Consider the following 12067-nt stretch of genomic DNA (forward strand, 5'->3'; position numbering starts at 1 on the left):
GTCCCTCCCTCTCTCTGTCTGCTTTAGAAACAGACACGAGGCCTGGGAAACTCATTCACTTCCCACTCCCACGTGCTTCAGCAACTGGGTTCAAAATCTGCTCAGGTATTTCCCAGCCCTAAGACTTCAGATCTTCGTTTTATTCTTTCATGGAGACACTGTAAGCATACTTTCAATTTATTGAAAAAATCATGTGTAAGATAGCACGTCCGAGCCTCTCCAGACAGGCCTGTACACACTTCCTGGTCGCACAACTCTCCTGGTGCATTATTTATTGCTAAGGAAAATTATCGTGCTGATAAGAAAATAGTGTCACTTAAAAATTAGGTGGCTCCCAATCAACTTATGACAGTAATTGCTGTAATGTCCCCTTTGATTTAGATATAGTAATATCCGTGTAATTGCCACTGGGAAGGAATTAGAATGGCTGTTAATGATAACCAACACACAAACGGCGATGAGCAGGGACACGTCCTTCGTCTCGCATTCCACAGCAGAGCAGCTGGAGGAGCCCGCGGCTCTCCCCAGTCCTGGACGAACCGGCGCCCGACCCCCAGTAAACAAGGGCGGTTACGGGGAGAACTGCAAGCATGTCTTCAGCCACCCTGTGCTGTCCACCGGAGTCCTCAGCCCTCCAGAGAAAGTGGAGAGAGCAGTGCCCAGAGAGGCCGATGGCTGGGGACCGTGGACCTGCTGTACCGCAGAGCCAGGTGCCCCACCAAGGACACACACCTGACGTCGCCTGGCTCACTGTCCACTCCTGCACCGCTGCTCTCTCTGTCCTTGGGCACCCACCTTATCAATTCACTGCTCTACAGTGAGATGCAGTGGCTGCAACCCATGGTCGCTATCCCACCAATGGCACCCCCCAGCGGCAAGCACTGACCTGGCTGAGTGCCACCTGTCTCCCCAGTACAGGCCTGGGCCCAACAGTGGCCCACACTGTTTGTTGAGTGAATGAAAGACTTCACCACGGAATGGGTGGGTGGACAAGACAGCCTTCCTGGTGTCCAGCATGGGGCATGCTCAGGCAGGCACAGGGGCCGTGGAAGTCTTGTCCTGGCCAGCATGTCACAGCATAAACATGCCCACCTGTGCCATGGCCTTTGCTGAAGAAGAGGCATTACTTTATCTCCTGAGACCATGGCTTCTCTCCATGACATTGAGGCACCAACTGCTTGGCTTGTTAACACTGATGTCACCTTGCAAAGAGGGAGTTTCCAAAAAACGAGACTGTAGGCAGAGACGGTGTGACCAAGTGAAGGGCCAGAGGAATTCCCTGAACCCAGGTTGAATTGGGGGTCCTGGTACCAGTCCAGACTTTGACCCACTCCTAGGGCTTTCCTCCTGAGTTGCAAGAGGTCCCCCTCAGGGGGTTGTAATGCTGTAGACCTGAAGGATCTGGGAGAGGCCTGACCACCTGCGTGGTTATGAAGGCCGTGGAAATCCCGATGGCAGTGATGGCTACAACTCCCTTCACAGTGGGGCGAGGCACCGTGCCATGTGCTGTGTTCGTTTCTTATCTCACTCTCAGGCCTTTTAGGTGGTTGCTGAAACTCGTCCCATTTCACAGCAAGAACTAGGTAGGCACAGCGAGGCTGAGTAACATGACCAAAGTCACACACTTAGTAAGTGGTGAAGCCAAGTCTGGGCCAGGCAGTCGACCCCAGAGCCCTCACCCCTGCCCAACCTGACCTTCATCTATGGTTCTGGTGGGAGTTCGTGTTTGCGAACCTTGGTCCAGATGACCTATAAGGTTCTGTCCGACTTCAGAGCCAGTGAGGGTGTGAATCTGGGGAAATAAGGCACTGACGTTTCCCAAGCATGGTGTGTGGCCAAGGCCCTGCTGGTGCAGCCAGTAAGAAGCCACTGGGAGCCCCAGGGAATCAGGCCCCTGGGGCTTTCACTCCCGATAGTGTAGGCGCTGGTATTGCCATCTTTTCCATTTGATCCGACTTTTCAGTTAGGTAAACACCTTTCTTAAAATCAAAAATCATCAACAACTGACAAAATAGTAGAAACATGCAAATGAAACTAGACTCAAATCCAAGAGGAGGTGGAAGCACAGGGGCTGGGGCAGAGCACAAAGTCCTCCCCTCCTAGGAAGGACTGGCCAAGACTCAGGTGCCAGGGCCTCAGTACCCACAGCTCTGCAAGGTATATGGAGCAGGGGACAAAGTCCAGAACTGCCTGAGGTGAGCAGCTTGGTACTGAGCATAGAAGGCAGAATAAAAGAAGTCCCTGGTAATTGTAACCACAGCCAACCTTGTCTAGACTTGTTGCTCAAAATACCAGGACCTGGTTTCTAACCAGAAACAACAACAAAAACTTCAAACTCATTAATTCAGTATAAAGTGGAACCAACTGATAGTACTTCCAAAGTACCCAGCAGAAGCCAATATAAATTTTTCTCTGGGAGAATGCAACTTTGTCTTAAACCTACAACAATTCCTATAAAGAAAAAGGGCAGATAACATTTAGAAATACTTAATCATAAAAAGAAATAATGTGACATGAGCCAGAACCAGCAAAGGCAAAAGAACACAGTGACAGACATGCAAAACCTTTAGGAATTAACAAGTAAAGACCATAATAAAGTAACAATTGCTGAATGTAAAGAAATAAAAATTCAAAAAAATTTAAATGACCTTGAATATTTGAAAAAGAATTGAATATAATTTCAGGAAGAAGAAAAATATAATAAAATGAACAAGTCAATTAGTGGTTTTAACTGCTGACTTAATATGGCTGAAGAGAGAATTTATAAACTGGAATACAGATAAAAGAAAATTATCCAAAAATGCATCACAAAGATATAGGAAAGAAAATATGAATAAAAGTCAAAAGACAACGAGGATAAAGTGAGAAAGTCTAACATAGCTTTAGTCAAAGTTTCCTAAGGAGAGGTGAAAGAGAATCTGAGAGATGTGGTATTTCTAGACACTAATTTGTAGGCTGTTTTAAAAAGATACACCTAAAAATTAGTGTCCAGAAATACTACAAGAATGGAATGAGATAACCCATGCCATGTGTGCAGAGTGGCTGGGAATGTTCAGCAGTATCTATGTCCTTGCGTGCCCAGAGCACACAGGCATGAGGTTCCCACTGTCTGTGCCACTCTGCATGGTGCCAGAGTTATTCAGAAATGCCCTTGTCCAGGTCCTGCTCTGGAGGAGTCTACTTTCCTGATTCCAGCAACATAGTATAATTCATTTAATCTGAATTTTAATCATTCTAAGACACGCTCTTGGCCTTTGTAGCTCTTAGAAAGAATGATGACCACCAACTAAACTACACCACAATGCTTTCTCATTAAGTGGAATTTTTTTCCTTTTTTTTTCTTTCTTTTTTCTTCCTTTCTCCCTTTCCTTTTTTTTCTTTCTTTTCTCCCTTTTTTCTCTCCTCCTTTTTTTCCCAATTGGAATTTCCACAAATAACATGTGTTTCAGAAACACAGACTAATTGCTCTCATCATTTTATATCAGTTTGAATTTTTTTGGGGGGGGGAGGTTTTTACTATAGGGAGCATGAGCTCGCCAGAAAGTCAGAGAGAGACAGAGAGACAGAAAGCAAGAAATCAACCCCCAGGGGGGATGGCCACACTGCAATCCCTTCTCCTCCATTCTGCCCTGAGATCTTGGTCATGCATGCACACGTGCCTGGCATGAGTTTAAGCCACCAGGTCCAGGATTCAAACCATGTTCAACTACATGGGAGTCCAGCGACACAGCTATTATGCCAACCCCAATTTGAAGTTTCATTTTATGCTTATTGGAAGATTTTTCTGATTAACAGATTTATTTAGACACATTTTACCATGTATCTATTTTGAAACACATAGACATGGAAATAGGTTCAGATATTCCTAAAACATCTTCATGTTGGAGGGCGACACCTTAAACCTCCTCTCAGCTCTCCCACTGACATTCATGGCTCATGCTCTCCCTCTGGGTAACGGGCATTGATATTCCAGCCACTGTGGACTCCAGAAGTTTCTTCCAACTGACACCCATTCTCCAAGCTTACTTGATCTTATCAGACAGGCCCAGGAATGATTTTCATACAGCTACAGCTTACATTACTTCCTAAGATGTTCCCTATTTCTTGATTGAGAGTTTGGCCGAGGTGCGGTCACACCACCGAGAAGCAGCTGTGCCGGAGCCCAGTGACCTGCAATATTGTCATTTCTGCATCCTGATTGCAGGTGTGAAATTGGATAAAAGGCTGAGGTTCTCCAAATCCAGACTCCAGAAGAACAGGATGCTCCCCCCTCAAGAAACCCTTTCCTCTCCACGCAAGGTGTGCTCTGAGCACCCAGAGCCACACCAGACACCTTATCGTGCTTCTCGAACTGGCTGTTCAGGGTTTATGCCTGCTTCGTGGCGCACGCCTGCATGTACAGCAGGTAAACAGAAAGAAAGGAGGGGCAGAGGATGGCGAGAGGTAGCTGGGAGCACCATGGTTAGGGCTGGGGCTGCTGGCATAGAGCCCCTGGAAAACACATAGGCTCTCGCATCGCACAGAGGAGGACTCAGAACCTGCCTGCAGAGAATGGGCACTACCCACTGGACGGTTGCAACCAACAAGTAAGTTGAACGATAAAGAAAGGACAAAAGATGAAGAAGAAGAGGAAACGGCATGGGGAGGAAGAAGTACCCACAGCGTTGCTCTAAGGATGAGAAGTGAGGTCAAGTCTTGTTACCTATGGTGGTCCTGTTCCACAGAGCTCCAGGAGCACTGAGTTAGTGAGTACAGACCCATTGCTCATTGGGGAAATGCAGGTAGGGTTCCTACCAACCTCCACCCCAACAATGTCATCAACCACTTGATGCATGACCTCATTTCAAGTGCGCTTCTCTTTAAAGACACCGTTTTTGTTTGTTTGTTTTTAATTTTTATTTATTTTACATTCATTCACTGAACATCACAGCATACAATATGCAATTTCCCATCCAGAATACACCATATAGTGTCTTAATCATGTGTTAGCATCAAGTAATTTTCCATTTCTTGTTTCATATATATGTACTTTTTCTCCCCTGTTTCTCACCCTCTGCCATTTCCTACCCTCCTCCCACACTGTCTCTGGTATATGCAGTTGTTTTCCATTCCATTTTTCCCCCAACATTCTATTGATTTACAAACTATCATAATTAACTACTCTCAATAGCAAGTTCAGCCAATATATACATATCTGTGAACACATGTTTGACTTTAGGCATGAAACTCTGTGAGCAGAATGAATGTACTACAAAGTAGAACCTAGCTGAGGCTATATAGCTTACTGTGGTCATTAAACAGATGTTTTTAATATATTTTTTAATTTCAAGAAAAGCAGTTTCAGGTTTTTTTTAAATTTATTCATTCATTTATTTTAATTTGACCAGAGAGAGACAGAGAGAGATGGTGAGAAAACAAGCTGCCAGGTCTGGGACTCGAACCATGGTCAGCCATATGGGAATGTTCAGCACCTTAACCATAATGCCACCCACTGGTCCCCAAAGCAGTTTCAGTTTGAATAAATCAAAATTTAAAAATGTTAAGATACCTTTTCATAAAACTTAAAGCCAGGAAACAGGTTAGGATTCTGTTCAAATAGGTACATGGACCTATCCAGAAATCAAGAGAAGACAAAGTTCCTTAACTCTGGAAAACAAAGCATAGAAGATCAGTAATGTTTTAGTCAAAAGTCACCAGTTCAGGCTCATGTAGTTAATCTATCTTCTTCTATGGTTTGATCTTTCTGTTTAAATTCTGGAAGATAGGGAACCAGCAGTTAGCATAATGGCTATGTCGCTGGACTCCCGCGTAGTCGACCACGGTTCGCATCCCGGACCAGGTGGCTTAAAACTCACGCCGGGCATGTGTGCGTGCGTGCCCAAGATCCCGAGAGGAGAATGGAGGAGAAGGGATTGCGGCGTGTCCATCCCCACTTGGGGGTGATTTCTCGCTTTCTGTCTCTATGTCTCTGTCTGTCTGGCGAGCACATGCGCCCTATAGCGAAAAACCTCTCAAAAAAAAAATATCTGGAAGATAACATTCAACTTGCCCCTACCATTTGCCGGTTATTTTCTTAGTTGTTTTTGAACTCTTATTTCTGTGTGTTTGACTTTAGTTTTCCTAATATGGCACTCCCTTCAGAGCTTCTTGGGGAGCTGGTCTGGTGTCGATAAATTCTTTCAGGTTTTGTTTATCCTAGAAAGTTCTCGTCTTCTCTTCCCATATGAAGGATAATCTTTCTGGGTATAGTATTCTTGCTTGAAATTGTGTTTCACTTAACACTTTGAGTATATTTTCCCATTCTTTCCTTGCTCGCATTGTTTCTCATGAGAGATCTGCTATTAGCCTGATGGGATATCCTTTGTAGGTAACGATATTTCTCTCTTGCCAGTCTTAGTATCTTGTCTTTGTCTGTGGTTTTGGTCAACCTGGCTATAATGTGTCTTGGAGAAGATGTTGAGTTGATTCTATTTGTGGTCCTTTGTATTTCTTGGGTCTGGATCTTTGAATGCCTCTCTAGGTTTGGAAAGTTTTCTTGCAAGATTTCATGGAATAGATTGCCAATGCCTTTATTAGTCTCTTCACCTTCTGGGATATCAATTATCTGGATGTTTGGATGTTTGATGGTATCTAGTATTTCTTGTATACTGTTCTCATCTTTTTTGGCAGTTTTCTCAGTCTTCATGGTTTGTTTTGTTTTGTTTTTTTTTTTTTTTCTAAGCCAGCGATTCTGTCTTCTACATCTGAGATTTGATCTTCTGTATGATCTAGCCTGTTTGTAATACTTTCAAGGGAGGTTCTGATTTCCTGTAGTCCAGTCTTCATCTCTGTGAGTTCCGTTTGATTCTTTTTTATGGTATTTCCTCTTTCAGATCAGGCAAGAACTTCCTCACCTCCTGTCTCTTTTCTCCTTCCTCTTCTGGAGTTCATTGTCTCTCTTCTCTTGCATCTCTGCTAGCTTTGTCACTATGAATATTCTAACTTCTTTATCAGACATCTCCATGAGTTTCATTGAAGTGTCTGTAGATGAAGAGGAATTATTCTTCTCCCTTGGGGGAGAGGGATTTTCTTGGTTTCTCATATTTCTTGTGCCTCTGTGGTGATTTCTGGTCATCTGATGGCTTATACATTTCCTCTTCATTTCTAGAAGTTCAATCTGAGTATTCAGAGGCATGCAGGAGGAGGTGATCTGCCATCTATTTGTTGTTCCATTTTTCTCCCTCCATGTGGCAGATTCAGTAGGAATTGAGGACTATGTTGACACTAATAGTATCCAGATGCTTGGCTATGGTTCGCTTAGACCTGTCTAGACACTCAGTGCATGGAGGCTGAGCAGCAAAGGGATGAAGGTAAAAGAAAAAGGATAGGAAAACAGAGAGAGAGAGTGAGAGAAAAAAAGAAAAAAATTACTATTTTTTTTAAAAAGCCAAAATTAAAAACCGCGTGGCATGGAAACACAAGTTCTCAGCTCTAATGGAGGAGTCGGTCTCTGAAGGCCTGCACTTTGCCTCTCCACTTGAGAATGGGGTCTGGAGGATGGTGTTGCAGCAGAAAACCTTCATTACTCTTAGTCCTTCAAGGCACTGGTTCTCAGCTCCCATGGAGAAGTCGGCCTTCTTCTTTAAAGACACCTTCTTAGGGATACGTGGCTGGTTCAGGTTCAGTATGGCCCTCACCATCAGCACCATCGCTCTGGCCTGAACAGAGCTGGTCCAATGTACAGATTTCTCTATGACGCTGCCACAGTCTCCGTGTGCTTAGGACACTAGACAGCACACCAGGCGCTCACAGACACCAGTGACGTGCTGACGGAAGAACATGCAAAAGCCGCGTGTTTGCAGTAAGAGCTGGAACAAAAGCAGGGTGTCACTGCGTGGCTGCAGCCGGAAGCGTGAGCGCCAGGCAACCCGGTGTTGCACATATCTGCCAGTGACCATGAGAGTGCCAAGTGCTGACCTGGGGGTTTCAAATATGTTTTGGCAAGTGTGCAAATTCTCAGACACAGAGTCTTCCAATAGTGAGGTCAGCCATTCACAGGCAGACACCTGGTGCTCAGATGTGTGCACCAAGTGGTGAGCCACTGTTACTGCGGGACACCATCACAGCCCTCTGAAAACCTACCACAGGCAAAGCCCAAAGGAGGGCTAGTGGGGGCAATGGCGTGGCTTGCCCACTGTCCTCGATCTGTCCCTCTGTCCCACAGTTTGTTGCCCATCCATTCTGTGCACACATGGAGAGCAGCGAGCGTGGTGTGTCTCTGGCTGGGAGTTTAAAGAGCAGTTTATCTCCTAAATGGACCCCATTGGTCAGCTTGGGCCATTATCACAAAATATCAGACTGCGTGGCTTAAACAACAGAAATTTATTCTCTCATACTTCTGGAGGCTAGAAGTCGGAGGTCAGGGTGGCAGCGGGCTGCGTTCTGGCGAGGGCCCTCTTCCTGACTCAGACGATGCCTTCTGACTGTGTCCTCACGTGGGAGAAAGAGAGCTCTCTTCCTATCCTATCAGGGCCCCACCCTGATGACCTTGTTTAACTTTTGTCACCTCCTCCCAGGCCCTATCTCAAATACACTGAAGTGAGGGCTTCAACTTAAAAATGTAGCGGTTGTAAATAAGTCTACTGCATGGGCTGTTTCTGAAGTCACACGACTATTACAAATGCTTATGGCGGCAGATGCTCGGGCCAGCCCCACAGCTGGTGGTTAAGGGAAGCCAGATTCCACATGGCCAACAACAGTTCAAATCCCAGACTTGGTGACATGAAAAACACACCTGGTGTGTGCATGCATGCCCCAAATCCCACAGTATGGAGAAATGGAGGGGAATAGATTATAGTGAGACCTCACCCCATTGGGGAGTGATTTCTCCTCTCTTCCCCTGTCTCTCTCTGGTGAATGTATGTGCCCTCTGGCAAAAAAAAAAAAAAATAGCAGGACAAGCAAGTAGCATAGTGGCTAAAGGCTCTGGACTCTCATGTGGTCAACCATGGTTCAAGTCCTGGATCTGGTGGTTTGAAACTCATGACAGGTATGTGTGCATGCATGCCCAAAATCCCAAGAGGAGAATGGAGAAGAAGGGATTGCAGCATGGCCATCCACCCTGGGGGGGTGATTTCTCACTATCTCTCTGTCAAGCACATGTACCCTATAGCAAATATCTCTAATAGCACTTAATATGCACTAGACATTGTTTTTAAGAATTATTCATGTAATATTACTTATTAATATTATTTTTTAATTTGCTACAGGACACATGCATTCACCAGAGAGAGAAGAGAGAGAGAGAAAATGAGAAAGCGAGTTACCAGGTCTCAAACTGCAGTTGGCCATGTGGGAGTCCAGCACCTGAACCACCATGCCACCTGCTGGCCCCACCAGGCAATGTTTTAAGTACTTGACACTCGAGAGCCCACTATTCCCTAACAGCTTCTTGGAGGTGCTCCAATACCGTATGCACAGAGAGAATGAGGAATTGGCTCACACGTTCACATGGTCTCGGTCTGCTGTCTACAGTCTAGAGACCCAGGAGAGCAGGTGGTCAGTTTTGGTTTTAGCTTGAAGGCCTCAGTCCCAGGAGAGCCACCGTGTAAATCTCAGTCTGAGGGCAGGAGGAGCTCGAGGCAGTCGGGCAGAGAGGGAAAATCCAACTTCCTCTGCTTTTTCTGTTCTGTTCAGGTCTTCAAGGAGTGGGGTGATGCCCACACCCACCAGCTGGTCATGTGTCTACTCGGTCTACTGATTCAGATTGAGACGCTTGTTTCACCCAGAAGCATCCTCCCAGCCACACCAGAAATAACGCTGGGCCAGCTAGCTGGGCATCCCGTGGCCAGTCAAGGAGACACAGGAAATGGGTGGTCATGCCTCAGTTACAGAGGAGGAAATGGGCCCAGCAAGGGGAAGTAGCCCAAGATGACACCGCCCAGGAAGTGGCTGCCTGGTTCTGTGCTCTTAACACACATCACCCTCCACAGCAGGACCTGGCGTTCATGCCACCTGTACTTCCACCAAAGATGGCTGAGTTGGGATAAAGCCATTGACAATGCCTGGATTAGATCTCTATCATGCTGCACGATCAGATAAATTCTTTTAAAAATTATTCAACTCAATAAAAGTAACTACATCTCTGTAAAAAGAATGTGTGGACCTAGTCAATTTCATATTCTAGCCGTTGTTCATCTGGGGGTGTGTGCGGGGAGACAACGATTGCAGGGCAAAAAAGGAGACGTGACTCCTAGTGGGGACTGTGTTACCAGACGGGACGGTGGGTGAGCGATCCACCTTCTGTGACTCCCCTGTCTTTATCTGAGAGTTGACGCCAGCTCCCTGTCCAGGTCCGGCCTTCTGTGTCAAGCAGGCACTGAGGCTGTCCATGCTGCTACCTGGTGGGGACAGTTTCCAACCTGTGTCTGTTTCTCTGTCCTCCACTTTCTTTCCCAACCTGCATCCATTGCCCACGCCCCCCCCACACACACATAATACGGAAAAAATAATACATTGCCATTGTCTTATCGACCTAGAAGAATGTTCTCCTCAATCATATTTTCAGGGTCTGTCATGGAATTCTGAATTATCTAAAGAGTAGATTGCTCTTCAAGTATTCTGCCCGCACATCGTAAGCTGCTGTGCTTTGATTTATGGAGACGCGCGAGAGCCTCCCCACACCTTAGCGCTCTCACCACACACCACTTGTCTCTGCACAACCAGCCCCAGGGCTGGCCGGTGGGCTGGAGCCATAGCTCTCACTGAGGCTGGGTCTCTGGCTGGGCAGGAAGAGGGCGATACAAACCTTCCGCAGAGCAGCTGACGACAGGGAACGCGCACCTTCGGAACACATAGGGCTTTTAACACATGAAAGCCATTTCTAGAAATCCAGAGGCAACCTATCTTTCCCCCGGTGTAACTCACAGCAGAGAAGGTACAGTGTATCTCTGTCTAAGGGTATATAAGGTATTCATTAAAAGGTACTTAAAACTCTTCCCGATGCACTGTCAATGAAGAAGCTCTGGTTACAACTCAGTGTGTTCAGCATGTCACTGATTTTGGTAAACCATATGTGCATTGAAAAAAGAACCAGGAAGGAAGTGGGCTAAGTCGCTCACAATGTCTCTCAAGAGCAGCGCAGAAGCCTGTAACCACGTGGTAACTGCTGGATGTCTCCACACACTTTTCTGCGCCCTCGGAGTAGTCCATAATCATGAGTGTGTTTGCAAGGGTGGGCATTTAGCCATCTGTGCTGCCATCGGCACCGCCTCGAGTCTATGTGGGCTCATGTGCTGTCAGGAGTGGGGAGTGGGCTGGGGGTCTCCCCAGCACCCTCTCTTTGGGGAGCTGCAGTTCCATGGCAGGCCCTCCTGCAGCCTGGACTGAATGCAATGAAGAGGCCGTCTCCACCTTGTGTGAGAGCATCAGCAGGAGCTTAGAACCTTATTTTGGCGTGAATCTGGAAGTCCCTGTCCCCCTCCCTCGGTGTCTAAGGCCCTAACCTCGTACAAAGAGGCATCCTGTGACCTGCAGCATGCACACGAACCTGGCCTACCCCACGAGGCCCCAGGTCGCGAGTCCAGCAACCTTCCCGCATGGCTCAGCAGCACCATTGCCTGGCCCCAGGCCCCTCTTCTAGATACCACGTTTGGTGATGCCACCATCTGGGTCTCCTTCCGGCCTGCCTGCTCCTCCTCGGCCTCCTACCTGCAATTGCTCTCTCTACCAGGGAGACCAGAGTCAAGACAGAACTTCAGTTGCCCAAGCGGAAGGTCCTGGGCTTTCTCCACCAAGGGGATTCCGACAGAGCCAGCCCCTCCAACCGCTGTCTCAGTCACTGGAGAGTCCTGAGTCAGAGTCTGGACGGTGTTCTTCCCACACCCCGCAGGCCTGGGGAAGCCTTTGGCAGAAGGTGGTAACCCATGATGGCCTCCTAGAAGGCCCTGGAGCAGAGATGGGTCTAGAACATGTGGCTCTACAATGACAATGTAGAGGGCAGGACTGAGAGGATTCGTAGTGTGGTAGGGCCAGCAGTTTTCTCTGGGAGGAAATAGGTTCTCGAATGTCCCGTTAAAGGTCAGCAGGA

At 46.9% G+C, this 12067-nt stretch overlaps 1 non-coding gene across 1 annotated transcript; it reads right to left on the bottom strand.

Annotated features, from left to right (window-relative positions):
* Window positions 1–3414: 3414 nt before the first annotated feature.
* Window positions 3415–3480, bottom strand: LOC114006079 (small nucleolar RNA SNORD18). Its single transcript, XR_003547843.1, has one exon. It is a non-coding gene; the product is annotated as a small nucleolar RNA SNORD18 (small nucleolar RNA).
* Window positions 3481–12067: the final 8587 nt, after the last annotated feature.

This window comes from Tupaia chinensis, unplaced genomic scaffold (genome assembly GCF_000334495.1).
Source record: "Tupaia chinensis unplaced genomic scaffold, TupChi_1.0 Scaffold145592_1, whole genome shotgun sequence".
In the NCBI taxonomy this organism is placed as follows: Eukaryota; Metazoa; Chordata; class Mammalia; order Scandentia; family Tupaiidae; genus Tupaia; species Tupaia belangeri.